Source organism: Dermacentor andersoni, chromosome 6 (genome assembly GCF_023375885.2).
Source record: "Dermacentor andersoni chromosome 6, qqDerAnde1_hic_scaffold, whole genome shotgun sequence".
Lineage (NCBI taxonomy): Eukaryota > Metazoa > Arthropoda > Arachnida > Ixodida > Ixodidae > Dermacentor > Dermacentor andersoni.
The window spans coordinates 111,469,894-111,488,663 of NC_092819.1; the positions used below are offsets into that span (position 1 = coordinate 111,469,894).

Genomic DNA, 18,770 nt, shown 5'->3' on the forward strand with positions numbered 1-18,770 from the left:
AGAGCAGGCCAGCCAGAGACGAAGATAGAAACGAGCTCATGCCCGGAGGACTTACCCACTTCTCAGCCTTCCTTTCAGCCGCTCTCTTACTCAGCCAGTATCTTAAGCGTATGTTGTATCTGAACAATTCCTTTCATTCAATCTACAACAATAAAATTTTTTTAAGCACCCATGTTTGCCTTCCAAACGTTGGTGTGATGGTTGGTTTAGAACCCGGTTCCTTCAGCACAGCAGCCTGATGCGTTACCCATTCGACCACGGTCGTCCTGAGCAACCCAGGTTGACGCGATACCGGTTATATACAAAGATAAATAGATACATACATACGAACACAGATCATTCTCGGAAGGTGCGTGAAGTACCTTAATCATTCCAGTGCATTAAAACGCTTAACACCGCAAAAACAACCTTGCGACACTCTGAGACTTACTGAATAAACAGTAGAGAATGTCCAAAACGTTGACACAAATGCGCACTGCATGATGATGGAAAAACTGAGGTTTTACTGCAACACAACTTTACTATATCGATCGATGCGTGTTTCTACAACTGTACACAGCTTCTGAAAAACAGCGGCACAATATCAAATGGATGCAGTGTAATATAGTAGGTTATCTTCATGTATCTGTGAAAGTGTGCATAATTTATCGTATTATTGAAGCTGATCATAAATACGCAATCTTTGTGCGTTATCCTAGCAGTGCAAACGAGAAAAACATTAGGGAACATGCCCTCGAGAAAAAAAGCCTATCAGAAACTGCTTCCATGATCATACAAACAGAGAAACAGCCCCCATAATTAAATTTTAGCAAATCCAGTATGGATCGGCTCAGCATGACAACTTTCATTTTGCTAGCAGAAACCAGTGCGACTTCCTTTTGCGTAATCATACAGACAACTTGCCTCAAATATGGACGTGATGCGAAGGCGGTAAAGCACAGGGACGAACATGTGCGTGCCCAGTGGAATGAACACCAAGGGAGTCAGGTAGGACCACATCATGTGCCATCCGTAGGCATAGTAGTGGCCCGAGTAGCCGACAAGGCCAGTTGATGAGAATAGAGAGACTACGGACGAGGCGGCCAGTGGGAGGGTCTTGAGCATCCGGCTTCCCAAGAACACTTCTGCCGTCGTCGGAGCGCCTCCACGCCTAAGTTCGGCCTTTCGGAAGGAGAAGTAGAGGCCGACGCAGATGTTGGCCGCCACCAGGACGCCGAACAATGCATATTCCAGAACTCGCACCATTCCAGGCGCCTGTCGTGCCACGGGTACAAGACTCCGGCTCCTTGCAGCACTTCGATCTTAAGTTCCTAGAATACGTAAACGTAAATGAAGCAGGGATGAATTATAATGTGAGGCCTCTGTGTGTACAGAAATGCCAGAGCGCAGATCGCATAATATAAAAATTGGGAGGACGCTTATGCTTCGCCTTTAAGAGTGGAACCGGATAGCATTCAAAGACTCCTGACTACCTTTCATGGTTCGCGGCAAATGCAGCTTATGTAACCGCAAATGTTAACGCGAAACGCTGGCGGCGAAAGCTATGCACGAGCTTTCTGTTAGAAACGCGGCCTCTTGCGGGGGCAAATCTCTTGTTATTGTTTCGCGCTTTTAATAGTTCAGTTTGAAAAGAGCTCGCATATAAGGTATGCGCTCAAAATGTTCTTTTTTTTGTTCACGAACAAGCTCGAAGATCTTAGGCGTGCCAATGATAGTCTTAGGAAAGAATACCCTCCGTTCAAGCAGGAAATCAATTGGCTAGCCACCGAGATGGCATAAATACGAAGATTGGCGCTCACACCACCGGCTCCTCAGCCTGCCGCACGCTCGTCGGCCATGGACACGGCGGAGCTCCACCCTCCCAAGACAGTTCCAGTGAAGCGTCGGACCCTGGATGACCCGAGGGGAGACGAGACGGTAAAACTGAGTGGTAGTCTGACGGTAGTCTGTGCTCAAGAACGCATTTCAAACATACAGACAGGTCTCTCACCTACAACAAGTGATCGAGCACCCTCACCTGCGCCTGGTCTCCCTTAGCGCGAGTATGCTTAGGCTGGTGGGGGAGGGGGGGAACCAGCCACGGATTTTTGCCAAGCACATCTACTGCACAAGTCCCAAACTTGCACAGCGTCAATGCCTCACCGACGTAGGGTGCCACTCTGAATGTGGCACTCTTGCAATCCATCCCCAAGCCCAAACATGGATAACGGAATTAACGTCATAACAATGTGGCATTGCAATTGCGCAGAGTTCGTCAGAAAACGGGGGCCTTGATACAATGCATAAAAAGTGTAAAGGACAAACCCCAAGTACTCGCCTTGCAAGAAGCGATGACATCATCACCCATCAAGCTCCCCAGTTTCCTAACGGCGGCTTCCACTGAAGGGGGAAGGGGGTCGCTACTGTGGTCAGTAAAACGTTCACGTGCATTCAGCGAGACCTCGGTCCCGCGGACAATGGGGTCGAGTACGTAATGGCCGAACTCCTTGTCGAGCACCCTATGCGTTCATAGAGACAGGGCTGGTGACATTCTCAAGAAGACCGTGCATTTTGCCGGCTGTCAACTTCTAGTCGTCATGGGGGATTCATGGGTGAATCAGGAGAGCTTTGGCGAAAGCTGTCCATTTGGCCACCGACTCGATTCCAGAAGAGGCGGTCATGGAGCAGCTCATAGACAAGTACCTGGCGGTCACGGACGATCCGGTGCCCCCCCCCCCCCAATTTCCCGACTACGAAGGGCGCGACGCGCCATCGATCGACGAGAATTTTACCGTGGCTGAGCCCAAGCGGGTTCTTGCATCCCTCAACGGCAGATCTGCCCCTGGGCCCGACGGGGTCACCAACAAGATGCTCAAACATCTCGACGACGTCTCAATTGAGTTTCTTAGAGACAAGATGAACGAAATCTGGTGCAGCGGCCTCATTCCCAAGAGCTGGAAAGCAGCCTACGCAGTGCTCATACCCAAGCCAAGTGGGGTGCCGAGCATCGACAATCTAAAGCCCATCTCCCTGACGTCATGGGTCGGGAAGATGGCCAAGCACGCCATGCTTAACCACCTTACTGACCACCTTGAGTCTAACGAATGCTATAATCCCGACATGATTGACTTTCGGTCGGGCTCTCTACTCAGGACTCCATGAAGCTGATCAAGCACCAGATCATTCGCTCCACCTCCGCCGACACTAAGGCAATTCTCGGCTTGGATTTGGAAAAGGCTTTCGACAACATATCGCACACCTTTATTCTCAAGAGCCTGACAGGGTTTCACTTTGTCAGGCTCTTGCGGGCGTACAAGCGGACGTACAATTTCGTGCGCTCTTTCTCTTCCTCGAGGTCCACTAGACTCAAGATTGACGAGTTTTTGACCCACGAAATTCAGCTTGGGCCAAAGGGAACACGTCAGGGGGCGGTGATCTGCCCGACGCTGTTCAACATCTCCATGGGCAACCTGTCGAGGGCCCTGGACAAGATTCCGAACATTAACCACACGATCCACGCGGACGACACAACCATCTGATGACCCAACGGATGTGAGGGTCAGGTCGAGGGTGCTTTGCAAGAGTCCATCGATGTGACGGAGCGTTATCTCATCCCCATCGGTCTAAGGTGATCGCCCGCTAAATCCGAGCTCTTGCTCTAGAAGAAGAGGCCCAGAGCCAGCCAGCAACGGAGAACCACATTACGTTATCCACCGGTAACGGATCCCCAGTTCCGCGGGTGGACACTATAAGGTTCCTAGGAACGATTATCGATTCTAACGGGACCAAGTGCAGGTCTTGATAATATGCATCCAAATCACATCAAGCTAATTGCCCACCTAATCTCAGATGTTCTCGCAAGTATTATTAACCTATTATTTAAGACTGGAACATTCCCACAAGAACTAAAACAAGGTAGAATTACTCCTGTATTTAAAAAGGGTGAATGTGCCTTGATTACTGATTATAGGCCCATTTGCATTCTACCCTTCTTTAGCAAAGTTATTGAACGGCTGGTAGGAAAGCGCCTAACTAATTACCTATCTAAATTTAGTATTCTTTCACCACTCCAATTCGGCTTCCGCAAGGGCTATTCAACCGAACTTGCTCTTATCGCCCTAACTGAACAATTAAAGATGGCTATTGATAAGGGCATGTATGCTAGATCAGTGTTCGTGGATCTAACTAAAGCCTTTGATAAAATTAACCATCACATTTTATCCTTTAAACGTGAATCTATCGGAATAACAGGTCCTGCATCAACTTTGATACAAAATTACTTAAAAGATAGAACACAAAGAGTTAGAATTAGCGGTGTTCTTTCTAAATCAATGACAACAAACATGGGTGCACCTCAGGGATCCATACTTGGCCCACTCTTGTTTTTAATGTATGTTAACTACCTGCCTAATTGCCTGCTTTCTTCTAACTGCATTCTTTATGCCGACGACACAACTATCTTTAACTCTGACATTTGTGTAGGGAACCTAGTTTCTAAACTTAATACCGACTTAAACAACGTGTTAAATTGGTGCAATATTAACCAGCTCCATATAAACTCGTCTAAAACTAAATTTGTTTTATTCACGTCCCACCAACGCTCATCCACATTCATTCCTTCGCTCTACCATGGTAATAATCTTACCCCGCGTAGTACTTCCTGTAACTACTTGGGTGTAGAACTTGATTCTAACCTTAAATTTCATCAACACATAGCCAACGTTAGGCGGAGGGCAACATATGGAATAAGGACACTTTTAAAAGCTCAGTATGTGCTTAACCAGGAAACACTACTCTCTTTATACTACTCATTTATCCATTCACATATAAAATATTGCATTGCATGCTGGGGCAGTACGTATCGTACCCACTTACAATCATCACAAGTACTACAAAACCAGGCTGTTAGAATAATCACATTTAGTCCTAACCATTTCAATTCCAAATACTTATTACATAACTATGATATTCTTACTGTGTACGAGCTTATTAACTTTACTCTTGGTACTTTCTTATATCGACAACTAGATAACGCTTACCGCAACACCCTGATACCTCAATCTTGTCTAATAAATACTAATCTTACGCGATTTGCACTAAACAATAACTTTATTCTTCCCATGGTAGGCACAAATTATGGTAAGCAGAGTGTCCACTTTTCGTCCGTTTCCTTCTGGAACACACTACGTCCTACTATTAAGTCATGTAAATCAATTAAATTTAAACGACAACTAAAAGACCACATTTTATCATCTGCAACCACTGAGATAAGTATTTTTCCCCTCCAAATGTGGATTTGGTTACGCAACACAAATTAAAGTTCATTTGGTTAGGTCTCATTATCCATTTACTTTCATAATGGTGTTATAGTTCTGTAATTAGTCGAATGTAATAATAATTATTATACTTTTTTACTAGCATGTCTGCAGCTGATTTGTTTAGTACTGCCAAACCTAAAACAATACTAAGTTTGTTATCTTTTGAATATTTTACACTATTTGTTCCAACTGTTGTTGTTTATATTTTTACTTATACACTGTACAGGAGTTCCCATTTCAGTCTTTGACCTCGGGACCTCCTCCCGTATATTATTGCCTTGTACTGTATCTTGTCTATTAATTATAAAACCTCAACCAACCTCAACTAATGGAGCCGCCCTCAAACGCATTTGTTCCAAGACCGAAAGCGCCCTCAGTCTGATCCAAAGAATCGCCAACAGGCACCGCGAAATCAGGGAGGACAATCTGATCCGGATTATCTACGCATTCATGCTATGCCACCTCGCTTATTGGGCGGCTATGCACAACTGTCTCGTGTCGGAGCGCAACAAGATCAATGGCCTAATCACAAGAGTCTTCAAGCTTGCCCTCGGCCTTCGTGTCTGAACGCACACAGAGCTCCTCAAGTTGGGAATCCACAACACATTCGAAGAAACTGTTGAAGCCCAAGAGTTTTTCCCGTTTGTCAGACTCTCTGGTACCCCAGCGGCCCGAGCCATACTTGGCATGCTGAGACGTAATCCCATTGCTGCCTACCAACGTAAGATCCAAGATTTCCATACACCGGATGCCCAACAATATGCATCCGACCTACAACAAAGGACGAAGACAAGCCATGGGCAAAGCTCTGCTCGCCAGTGCCCGCTTAGACAAGGATCGAACATGCTTAGTAGACGCTGCTTCGTACGCTCAAGTAAAAGCCTTCTCCTCAGTGGTCATCGGCTGGGATTCCAAAACCCTCAGCTGCGCTACCGACCGCAGTTCAAGTTTCAGCGTTGCAGAGCATGTTGCAGTTGCTTTTGCATTGACGGACGGCGTACATGACACGATTTATTCAGACTCCAAGGCCGCTATCAGGGCCTTCCATATGGGAATGGTGGCTCCCCAGTCCCTACGTATCATCCAAAATGCCAAAGACCTCAAAGATCACTCGTTGTCCTGGTTTTCTGCGCGCCTTTGAACAATTGAGGGGGCATCGATCAACCCCAACGAGGAGGCGCACTCGGCTGCACGGGGTTTGACTGACTGTGCGCCGGGTAACGCGTCCTCTCCTTGGCGACCCGAGCCTCTCTGCTCGTACAACAAGATCTGCAAGCATAATTATCTCTCAAGAAGACTGCTGCCTTTGCCGCACTCCTCGCTGTGCAGGGCCCAGGCAGTCACTCTCAGACTTCTGTAAACAAGCACTCACTCGAGCCCCGCGGCACTCCACACAATGAACCCTGAACGGTTCCCAAGCCCGGACTGCCCCCTGTGTGGTAGTTTTATTTATTTATTTTTATTTATTTGTTTATTTCATACCTGGTTCGCCTTTGCGGGCATTACAGCAGGGGGATACATAAAAATAAGCATCATATTTGAGACCAATAACAAAGAAACTAATTACACAAAGCGCGGTAAAAAACTTCATTAGAGACAATGGATACAATCATAGCGGAAGAGCATTCCACTCACGTATAGATCTAACAAAAAATGAATAGCGCAAGACGTCACCTTTCAAAGAAAATTCATTTACTTTACGACTGTGGTAACTTCTTTGGGATATGTGGGACGGCGCTTAGATGTACTTCTCCTTATCGATTTCAATTTTGGAATGGTAGGTATCATGAAAAAAAATTCAACCTGAGGTTTCGTCTACGATCTTTCTAGTTTCTAGTTCAACTTGAGCTTTCGTCTACGGTCTGCCTGTTTAAGTTTAGTTTTGCTTTCTCTCATACTAAGTTGTCGATCCCAATTACTTAAACGAATCGCACTGCCATATTTTTTATCTTTTCAAGCGTATCCGCCAGCTCTTTGGTATACGGATCACAGCAAACGCATGCATACTCTAACAATAAGCGGACATGAGTGAAATACAGTTGTTCTTTTAAGTTAGATGGAAGTTCGCTGAAATTTCGTCTTAAACAACCCAAAACACGTGCAGCATTAACTTTCATGTGGTGAACGTGCCTAGTCCACCTCATATAACTTGTTAAATAAACTCCTAGATATTTATATTCCGTGGCCGTGCTTAAAGCAGCGTTATTTACGGTATACGTATTCAACTGTTACGAACGTTTCCTTGTAAAGGTGACGTGAACAGACTTATTAACATCCAACGACATTTCTGAATGGGCACACCAGGATGATATTACATTCAAATCATGCTGCAGGTATTCGGAATCACGTTCCTTCTCTATAGTCCTGTAAACCAAACAGTCATCCTCGAATTTCTCAACGAAGATTTGAGGCCAATAGTAATATCATTTATATACAACAGAAACAAATGAGGGCCCAGAACTGAGCCCTCGGCTATCGATGCAATAAAAGATTCATTCAGTTTATAGCCCCGTAATTTACTAACAAGAAGGTCATGAGGAACAATATCGAACGCTTTTTTGAAGTCCAAGAAAATACAGTCAACTACTTTATGCTTATCTATTGCTAGAGCCAAATCATGCGTGATGTAAACAAGCTGCGTTGAGCAAGGAAAACCTTGCCGAAATCCGTGTTGCCTAGGATGCAGACGTTTATGTTTAACCAAATGTGTCATTATAGAACTATAAACGACGTGTTCAAATATTTTACATGTTATACTAGTTAAAGACACCGGCCTGTAGTTCTCAATCCATTCTTATGAGCAGGTGTAACACGTGCTTACTTGCAATCACGAGGTAGTGCTTTCTCAATGAAGCACTTCCGAAATAAGCAGTGAAAGTACAAAGATAACGTTGCCGAAGAGTTTCTTATTATGGCTGCTGGAATATCATCTTGGCCACACGCTTTAGCTGGTTTGATACTTTCTAAGAATTTTCGAATACCAGGCACACTAAAAGTGGCCTAAGGCAACACTTATACTTCAGTTGAAGAAATCGTGTTAACAACGCGCGAACAACTTTGACTAAAGACGGACAAAAAATAATTGTTAAATATAGCTGCCTTAGACGCATCATCGTCAGCGATTGTGTGAGAATATTTTAGAGGAGGAATAGATAGATTTTCTTTAACATTGAGACGAACGTATTTCCAAAACTCTTTCTAGTCCTCTAGAACTTCTTACCAAGACTCAAGAAGTAAGAATTCTTAGCTACTTTAGTTAGCCTTTGAAAATTAAGTTTCCATTTTTTTAGCTCACACTTGTTTTCCAAAGAATTTTTTTTTTACATTTCCTGTACATTCGACTTAGACGTCGCAGTAGAGTGCGCAGCTGAGTGTTAAACCATGGTTTATCCCTAGTGCGTTTAGATGACAAGACTCAAACACTTCAAGCATATCCTGCGGGGCTGCGCCTCTGCCGGTCCCCCTTTAACCCAAGAGGAAATGATGAAGATTATTGAAGCCTAGGACCAGACCTCTCCAATCCTGACAGTCCAGAGGGCCCGCGAGTAGGCTGTCAGGTTTAACCTGATGGTCCCCGAGTGGGCCTAGCCAGGTGACGTTGAGTCTACTCGCGTGTATTGTGGACCAAATAAAGTTGTTTTCCTGACTCATGACATTTGTTTGTGCGCTGTTATTCTCAAAATTTCGACGAATAATTTGTAAAAAATGAAAGACAACATATGAGCAACTTTGGTGATAGAATAGTAGTTGTACATGCGTGGTTCGGAATTATTTTTGCCGAAACGACGGTCGACACTGGAGGATTTTCTGCGGCATGGAGCCCTTAACGCTGTCGTGTTAAAATTTGGTCGTGCATCTACCAATACCTCCTATTCTTGGCTGAAGCTTGTCCGCATGCACTTTTGCGAATGCGTAAAACGGGCCTTGCTCCAACCAGTATAAGACTCGGTGTACACCGCTTAAGTTTTTGAGGATGTTTCTCAATTTATTTATATAACTCATACCAGTGCAACCCCCTATGTCAACAAGTCCGTCTCTTCATTAACTAGGTAAAAGCCCTACGCCGACTGGCTAAAGCCTTAGAGTGGCTAATAATCCGGATTGTGCCAATTGCTATAAGCAAGCAAGGTAAAAAACATGTTTTCCATTAGCAGAAGTCAGGCATTCCACCAAGGTGAAGAAGTACATGCAGAAGCAAGATCAGCTGTGACACGCATTTACACAGATCCTACCCTACTTAAAAAAACTACTTCTTCCACAACTCCCATATTCAATAACATAATTTTACATATGGGAAAACGGGTTTTTACACAGGATCGTATTGGTTGATTTCGGTAAATTGAATATTGTGGTTACGGACATCTTCGACTAAGCGGCCGCTAATTAGAGAGAGCCAAGTTCAGCATGTCTGCGAACTTTTTCCAAACTTTTGTCAAACTTTTGTCTTACCCGCTGCAGGCTGCCGAATTAGCATGCAGCCAAGCCGAGATGCTGATGCTTCTCATATACTTGTGGCATCTATGGCCAGTGTAGCTGTCGAGATTTCATGTTGATCACAAAGCGCGCTAAAACACGACGAGAACGGTAATAAAAGGCGGTTTCCTTACCTTGAGTGTTCGGCGTGGGTTCCGTCTTTGTCGTACGTTCCGCTGCTCACAGGAAAAGCGCAACCAACTGGGGTCACCTGCGTCGCAGTGCCCTATTTTGTAGCTCTTTTCACGCTTTCGCAGCTGGTCGCCAAATACGCTCGACAAGCACCTAGTCCTTTCCTAGAGCTAGCGAAATGTGTCAGTATGTGTGTGGCAGTGAACGAATGTCTATGCGCATGCGCTTCCGTCTGCGTGAACCTATGTGCTTAATCACAAAAAGCTAGCGGGAGACCGCACGAAATATATCCAAGGGCATGTGGCAGTAATTACGCGGTGGGGGCAACAAACTCAACCTTCCTGCTGCTGCAGTAAATCGCGGTGAAAACATTTTTTATCCCTTTGCCTAGCCTCCTCTCTTCCTTCCCTCTCCCTATATTGAGAGAACCAAGCTCGCTCAGGAGCGTTCCCTTCCAAAGACTATAAGGAGCTTGAGAGCGCCTTTATCTTAATAGCGCTTCAAGGCACGCAGAACACAGTTCCGGTACATTACCAGACCTTACAGCTGTGAGTAGGCATTCAGAAAGTCACAAGCAAGGCACAAGGGCCGAAATTTTATGTGCAGGTTCACTGCACTTTCACGTGCACGATGTGCAAGACACTCATAGAACGTGTGCTGAACAGTTCTGGTAAGGACAAAAGGAGCACAGGCGTGATGTTTTCTGCCTTCACAGGCAGCACATGAGAAGTGCAGATGCGTGTGGCTTCTATAATTTTACTGGAAGCCACACGCTGCTGAAAGGCTGGATATGTGTGCTGTAGTCACAGGTATTCTTATCTTTATATGTAGTTTAATGACACCTCGGTTATTGAAGATAGTGCCTTCCCTGCAGCCACAAAAGAGAACATCTGTCTACTAACGTTGATGCTCCCGAAGATAACCCATCCTTGAAGAACCATTAGATACATTTTCGTGTTTGTTTCTATCTAGGGTGTTCAGAATCTCAAAAGAATGGCTGCTCCCGCTGCATCCCTTCCAACTGCACCGTGGAGTGGCAGTCTTGCTGCACCTCAGAGAAATGGTCGTGAAACAGATGGCCTCTCTGTTTCTGATCTGTGAATCAGTTGGAGCGCTGCCATAACCAACATTACTAGATTAGGTTACGAGCCTCCCAAAATTTTCTGTTGCACAAAGCCACCACCCGACTTGCGAGGTCGTGGCACTCCACTTGTACCACACTACAGCATACGCTTTGGAAGCCGTAGCTAGGCGTAGCAATAAGTGAGGCGTAAACTCGTAAATGCTCATGGGACGCGTCGTATGCTCGGCGCTTGCGGTTCAACAGATGACGGTTCGGGCGCATGATTCTCCGTTCGCGGGACCGGCCGCGCTTGGTCTCTGTGCACCTTCATCACAAGGTATCGCCCACGCTGCTAATTTCTAGAGCCTGTAATGGTCGCCTCGGTGACTAACCCCGAAATCCAAGCACGGACAGTCATTTAAAATACCTTTTTTAGCCGAACGGACAGAACATGTAAATTAGCTTTGCGCGCTGTCGCACTTTCGTGCTTATCTTGAATGGCGAGTCGCACTTTCTTGTCCTCAAGTGAATTCCATTCGTGCCAACGACAACATTTTTTTTACTTATTTTATCTCAATTTCACTGGGCTGCTTGAAGCATACATGGTTTAGTAGTGAATGCACTATAAGTGGGCAAGCTTTCCCATTCCAAGCTTTTTCTTGGCACAAATGTCTTCGAACACCATTTATGCGAACACCTTGCATATTATAGCGACTGTAATTTGGTGTTCTACGCAAGACGGGCTAGGTGCACGACTCAACTTCCATATCTCACACAAATATCACAAAGTTTTACAAAGACACTGCAGCTCTGAACGCGTTAGAGACTTTTATAACAAATGTTTTGGTAAAGTTGCAGGAAGATACAACGTTAAAGCATGGTTAAACCATGCCAGCCGTGTGGTTAACGTTTCGTTATTACGCATGTTCCAGGAAATGTCAGTAACGTCGGCAGAAACTTACAATACAAGTATGTTTCATATGTAAACGTCGCAAAAGGTATCACGTTTTTTGTAAAATGGCATAAAAATTTAAGTATGTCGTACCAACTTGCCCGAGCATCTACTTTTGCAGTGATATAAAGATTCTAAAAGCCAAATGTGTGGACGGTATTTTTCTAAGGGAAAGCCAAGGTTCTTAGCAGCTGTGCGCACTCGCTCAAAGCGATTTTTCAATGGCTACGACAGGTGAACACATCATCGTATAAGACGGGCTCTAGCGCAAATCTGACATTCACTATTGAAATGTTACAAAATCACTCACGTCCTCCACCCGAATAGAATTGACGTGAGAACAAGTGCCATCCGTCATTCAAGGTAAGCACGAGACTGAGACAGCACGCATACCTAATTCACGCGTTCGATCGATCGGCGAGAAAAATATTTTAAATGACTTCCCACGCTAAGACCTCGTGGTCAGTCATTGATGCGACCATAACATGATCTAGAAACTAGCAGCATGGACGATACGTGGCGATGAAGGTGCACAGAGATGTGCATCGGCCCAGCGAATAGAGAATCATGCGCCAGAACCGCCATCTGTTGCACCGGAAGAGCCGAGCAGGCGACGGATGCCATAGGCCTTTACGGGTTTGCACCTCATCTATGGAGCCCTACGCAGCTTTTGTCCTAGTTACTGCAGGTGCGCGTTCGGTGCGGTCGTCCATGTACATCACTGTGGCTAAGCATCGCAATGAAAACACGTACACGGGGGACAAGAAGACAATACAGCGCCTTGTGTTGCCCTTTTTCCCCGCGCACGTGTTTTCCTTGGACCGTTTGAATTATGGGGTTTTACGTGCCAAAACCACTTTCTGATTGTGAGGCACGCCGTAGTGGAGGACTCTGGAAATTTCGACCACCTGGGGTTCTTTAACGTGCACCTAAATCTAAGTACACGGGTGTTTCCGCATTTCGCCTTGCGCGGTTTAGCCACAATGAAGTTCATACCGGCTATAGATCAACTTTCATTGCTTATATACACAGGATGTCCCAACTATCGTGCACCAATGTATAAAGATATGCACATGGTCGCGATTACATGCAAAACTGCAGCGCGACTGGCCACTCGAGCCACGTTGCGTGTATTCGCGGGGTTCTTTCACGCTGTTAAAAGCGCATTTATGTAGCACGTACTGAGCAACAGAGAGTCGTATCGGGAGTTTTTCTTGATGCTCTACAATTTTCTCCTTGGCACTTTTTAACTAACTATAATATTTGAGAACTTGAATAATTATGACAAATGTAATTAGCCGGCATTAAAGAAATCCATCTCCAAGCGACGGCAAACAACATTACCTTGGTTCTGTCCAGCTACGTGGCATTTACATATTTTTAAATTTTGGTGCACGCTAGTTGGGACACCCTGCATATCAGATGTCAAGCTGTGGGGACCTGTTTCGTGCCTGATCTGAGGGGTAAAATCCACGTGCGTGTAGTGCAGCAGACAGCCGAAGTGTTTGAAAGATGACGACGAATAAGAACGGAAATCCTCAGCGCGAAGGCGCGTGCCGAGCAATAAAGAAAATTATCAAGAGCACTAATCAGCGAGCGCCACGGGATCCAACGAGGGAGGAGATGAAGAAAAGGGAGCTGAGTGAGAGACAATACCACGCCGTTGGAAACAATCATGCCGACTGGGTAGAGGCCCCGCAGGCTTTGGACCATGTGTCTGATTTCTTCCTGCACCTCCGCAAGCAAGCCACCTTGGCTCCTTCGAGTCCCGATCGACGTGTTCTCTCTCCAGCTCCGTTTGTTTCCTCTTCTCTCCCGGTAGACCCCGTGGTGCTCGCTGCTTAATGCTCTTGATTCATGGAGGCATGTTCTTGTCCATGTGCTAAACGGGCCCAAGGAAGAATGTCGCAAACCAACAGGGACGAGGTTGTGCTCCGGCAGCAACTGGGCATTTCGCGACCGGGCGCAAGGGGGAACAGGCCATCGTGGCTCAATCTCGCGCGCCATATATGGAGGAAAGCTGGAAGACAGTGCGGGAGGCAAGGATTCGACTCCGCCAAAAAAGTGCGTACTTTTGAAGGCCGCGCGCAGTCGCGCGCGCCGCATCTTGAAAGGGATCTGCGGACGGTTGATACCTTTGTGAGCGCTGTTTTCTCGCCTCTCTTGCGTTGAAGCGATAGACCCCACGAAGGCGACTTCAAGGTCAATTCACATGGTCACGAAGGCGAGGCTGAAATGCGCTTCCGTGCGATTGAAACGCGGCTATATCCTGCGGGGCAAAACAGTAGTTCATGAAAATTATGCATTCAAAACATTGCCAATGCAAACATTTCACAAAGTTCTGAGAGTGTCGTTAAAATTGGAAAATGTGAAGGCACAGGCTGTTCGCTTCCAACCACAAATAATTATGAATACGAAGCGGTGCAGGCTTCTGAAATTTCCTCCTACCAGTGCATGCTGAGATATGCCGAAATTGTATTAGCGTATTCAACACTGTAATGTCGTCAAAACTCTCTTACGCGTAGTCATAAAAAGTAACGACAATATATATAATAAAAATAATAAATATAATAAATATAATACTAAATTCATGACACTTTATCAGTAATTTTCTTTTGTAACTGTCCTTTCAATGAAGAATATGTTTTACATATGTATTCAGTACGACAGGAAAGTGCGGGTTTTGTTAATTATTTCAATGTAATGTTAATTTTATCTTAACATCAAAATAACAAATGTGCGTTGGTACTAAGAATACATGCATGTGGTACTTATAGTTGAAAATATGTGGGAACCCATTGCTCTGAATTCATGCAAAACTGTCAAGACTCACTGGTGTAATGCCTGCCGTTATAGAATGAAGGTTATATATAGAGATGGGTGTATTCGTAATCGATTGTGATGCGATGTCGTGGCAAACGTTCTCACGCTTCATTTGTACTGTTGTTTGCTCTTTGATGAGACGACTTTGCGCAACAAGCCTCCAGCGAAAACATTGATTTTTCTCCACCGACAAATTGGCCCCGCGAAATGTTGATGGCGTTGCCATGCCTCCGCCAGCCGCCATTGCAGGGCGTATGGGATGCTATGAGAGCTTCGCTATCATCCGTACTTGTACGTTTGTGACTCCGTTCGCTGCAGCTGCCGTGCTTGCACACACCAGCGTTCGCCTTCATCGAGCGTGATGTGTTCATGTTTGCTTGTGCGCGCTGACACCATCCTTGTTAATTCAGTTAATAATCGAATGTTTCCAAGTTTATACGGCCGATAAAAGTATTATCCTTACTTTGTAACGCTGTCTACTAATTGGCTGTCGCAATCGATGCTTCGCTTTTCGGGCGAAACTTCGAATTTTTCACAATAAACTGTTGTTGCTAGTCCGCGCTCGTTCGAGCTTTTTCTGTGTCGTCCCTGCTCGTTTAAACCACTCTTCCTCTAATATGGATCACCAACAGGTCCTACTTCTAAACACTAGTCACTACTTCTAAACAAACCATTGTACATTCGCCAGTGAAGGCTTTTCCTGGGTCTATAGAGCACGCCTTAATATAATTACATCGCTGCCACCTTCTCTCGACATGAAAACTTTCTAGCCTTCATGATTTCCCTCTGAAACAGGCATAACTCGGGCAGACTTATCGCTCCACAAGACATTACTAATGAGCTTACGTGGTAGCTCAGCTCTCCTTTTTGTCGCGCTCATGAGTAGCTCATCTACAGGTCTTTCAAGGACCAAAACTTATGATGTCTCCCTCCTTCCCCTCACTTTAATGCAAAACTGCCAATTATATTATCTAAACAGCACATGTCCGAGCAGTGAGGTTCCCTGGCCTTTGCAGTCGGACGCCCTGTGTCCCGGTTTGTTATACCAGAAACACTTCAACTGAGCTTTCATGCGTGGAGTTTCTTCCTAGTCTTCTTTGCGGTGTTCAGACCATTGTTTGAGCAAAACATGATATTACAACGCTGTGCTTCCATAAGGCAATCAGGAACTTCTGCCATCTCTTTAATCGTCTTACTATCTATCTCTCGGGGGAACGCGACCAATCGACTGTTCCAGGTGTTTAAGAAACTGCTCTCCCACGATTAAACTACGAAGGGATTGAAACGACTGTTTCAGAGATGTATGCCCAGTGGTCAAAAAAGCTGACAAGCCTTGCGACGTATTGGCTACCAATTTCGCCATTTTAGGGTTTGCTTTCGCCAAAGTTCTTTCGATATCTTTCTGCGGTAAAACGAAATTGCTTCCAACAGTGCTATCTTCGCCTTTTCATAAGCCATAGAACTACAGGCGACAAGCGCTGCAAGACTACAAGAGCATTTCCCCCGAGGCATATGCTCAGTGAAGTGGGCCACTTTGGGCTAATCTTGTCCCGTAGCCACATGCTCAAAGCGTTTTAAGCACGCGTCAAGGTCGTCTCGAGGCTCGTTAAAGACGGGAATCAGACTGTGCGGGTTTAGCGGGATCGATAATTCCCGTTGTTTAGGGTTGCCGGAAACATCCGAACTTCTTTCTTCTGCTTCAGCGAGCGTCAAACTCAATTGCAAATTTTTTTATTCAAACCGAAGGCGCTGTTCTTCCGTATCTCTTTCGCAGCCCGTTCCTCACGTGCCTTCCCGTCTTCCACACGAGCCCTAATGGACCGCTCGTCTTCCCAAGCTATTATATCAGAGCCCTTGAGCCCCAAGCGCTAGCCCGACATAAAACTTAGATAACCTATTGGTAATCACTCTCCACTAAAGCAGCTCGTAACCGGCTTTGTCCTGTCGCGGTCGCCAATTGTTAATGTCAGGTTCTTTTAAGAAACACGCGCTAAACGCATACGAGGTGTTGTCTCGGTGTTACCAACAAGTGACAAAGTCAGCTGTCATGAAAACGTGCAAAAAACATCTTTAACACCTAATAAATAACAGCAGCAAACAGTCGCTAGTAACATGACTTTGTACATTTAAAGGTAAAGAATTTCTACGCGTAAAATTTTACAAAAGTTAATTGGTATCGTCATGAACCTTGGAAAAAAGCGTGAAAGCGTTCACTAGGTAAAAGTACACTGCGTTCGACGGCGAGCGCTGCTGGGTTGCCTCCGGCCGTAGTCCGCGGCTTGAACTTTTACATTATGCTTGATACAACACACAGCTTTCCGGCTCCAGCAATTGAACTTCATCAAATTGAAGTTGCCGATAAATGGATTCAATCAATTTTACGACATTTGAAGGCAAACAAATCACCATCTGAGCACTCCGTACAAATGGTTAACCAGTGAAAATAAAATGTGCGGCCCTGGTATTCATCACTGGGTTAATACCGACGGTTCATTAGACGACGGCTTGGTGGGCTGCCGGGTCCTCGATATGCAGTTGCTGCTTGATCTCGGCAGCACGAGCCTGTTCTTGTGCCCGGGCTGCAGCAGCGGCACGGCTTAGACGTTCCCGGTTCTGCCAGGGGCGTTGCTGATCGAAATCTGCCTGCTCTTAAGGAGTACGTACGATGTGTGGCCTGCCCATTTTGGGGCGGGAGAGAAATTGCTGTTGCGCGCGCTCAGCTGCGACGGTGAGCAACGACATGACTACTGGCGCATCTAATCCAACACCACCTGGATAGCACAACGCCTCTTCACTCCGACCTATGACGTTATGTTACCTGGCCAGACTGCCGTACAATATAATGCGAATGCTCTCGAGTAAGCAACAATGATTTTGACGTCAGTGCTTTCATCACGCCAGTCTTGTCAATGGAAATTTCGGGCCAGGTAGCATTATGTCTTGGATTCGAATAAGCAGGCCTTGCGCTATCTAGGTGGTGTTGGCTAATTGCGCGCCTCTCTTCCCATCTTTTTTTTGCGCATGAGCACGCGGTTGCACCGAAGGAGTTTTCGGCGTACAGGTGACCGACAGACGTACGGACGGACGGATGGACGGACGCACGGACGAATCGGCTAGCCATATCCAGCTTCACTGCAACAATACAAAGGAACAAGTAGTTTGAATGTACACCAGCAAATAGCTATCCTGACCTGTGAACTGAAAGAAGTAACGCTGAAAGCGAAAGCAACAGCACAACCACATACGAAGTGACTTTCTAGTGAAGCGACGTATCTTTTGGAATGCTCATTTTTTAATTGGCGTCACACGGCTAGAAGGACACGCTCTCCTTACGTAAATGTTTCTTTTTTTTTTTTTTGCAGTTGCCGCCTCTGCGGTTTTGCTGCACTTTGATTTTGTACTATATACTTTCAATTTTAACAAACTGAGCAAAAGTGACATTTTATTGTAGTGCCTTTTTGTGCAAGACACAAATAATGTCACTCTTGAAATCGTACTTCATCCATACACAGATGCTATCAAATGCTGCAGTTCTGCAATTTATCATCAATACAGCTTTCTAATGACAATTTTAGTGACGTTCTGATGCACATATAGCTATAACAGTGTCATTAAACTGCTTGAAAGTACATATAGCTGTGGCTTTTAAATTAGGTTAGATACAACAAAACTGTCTAGCTCCAGCAATTCAATTTCATTATATTTAAGGTGGACGTTTTCAATATCTCTTTATTACATTTTAGAAAATTTAGAAGAAAGAAACGTCACACGAAAACATGTAGGGTGAATTTACACGAGCAAATAGCTCTCTTGAACCACAAATTTAAGGATGCAGTGATGAGATCTAAAGAAACGTATTGATACGCTTGTTCGATTTACTGAGGAAAGCACCTTCGAGATTTTGGCAACTTATAACACCTAAAACCTCAAATTCTGATCACTTTCTTATAGATAATGCTTTCTCATCTGATCCCAAATGGTATTTCTAATGTGATGAATGAGATCTTCTTGAGATCAGTATCACTTCCAT

The 18,770-nt window shown here is 45.2% G+C and overlaps 1 long non-coding RNA gene across 1 annotated transcript; it reads right to left on the bottom strand.

Moving 5' to 3' along the window:
* Window positions 1-909: 909 nt before the first annotated feature.
* LOC129382347 (uncharacterized) lies at window positions 910-14,157 on the bottom strand. Its single transcript, XR_008610426.1, has 3 exons — window positions 14,053-14,157; window positions 9,905-9,981; window positions 910-1,310 (listed from the first exon to the last, which is right to left on the bottom strand). It is a non-coding gene; the product is annotated as an uncharacterized lncRNA (long non-coding RNA).
* Window positions 14,158-18,770: the final 4,613 nt, after the last annotated feature.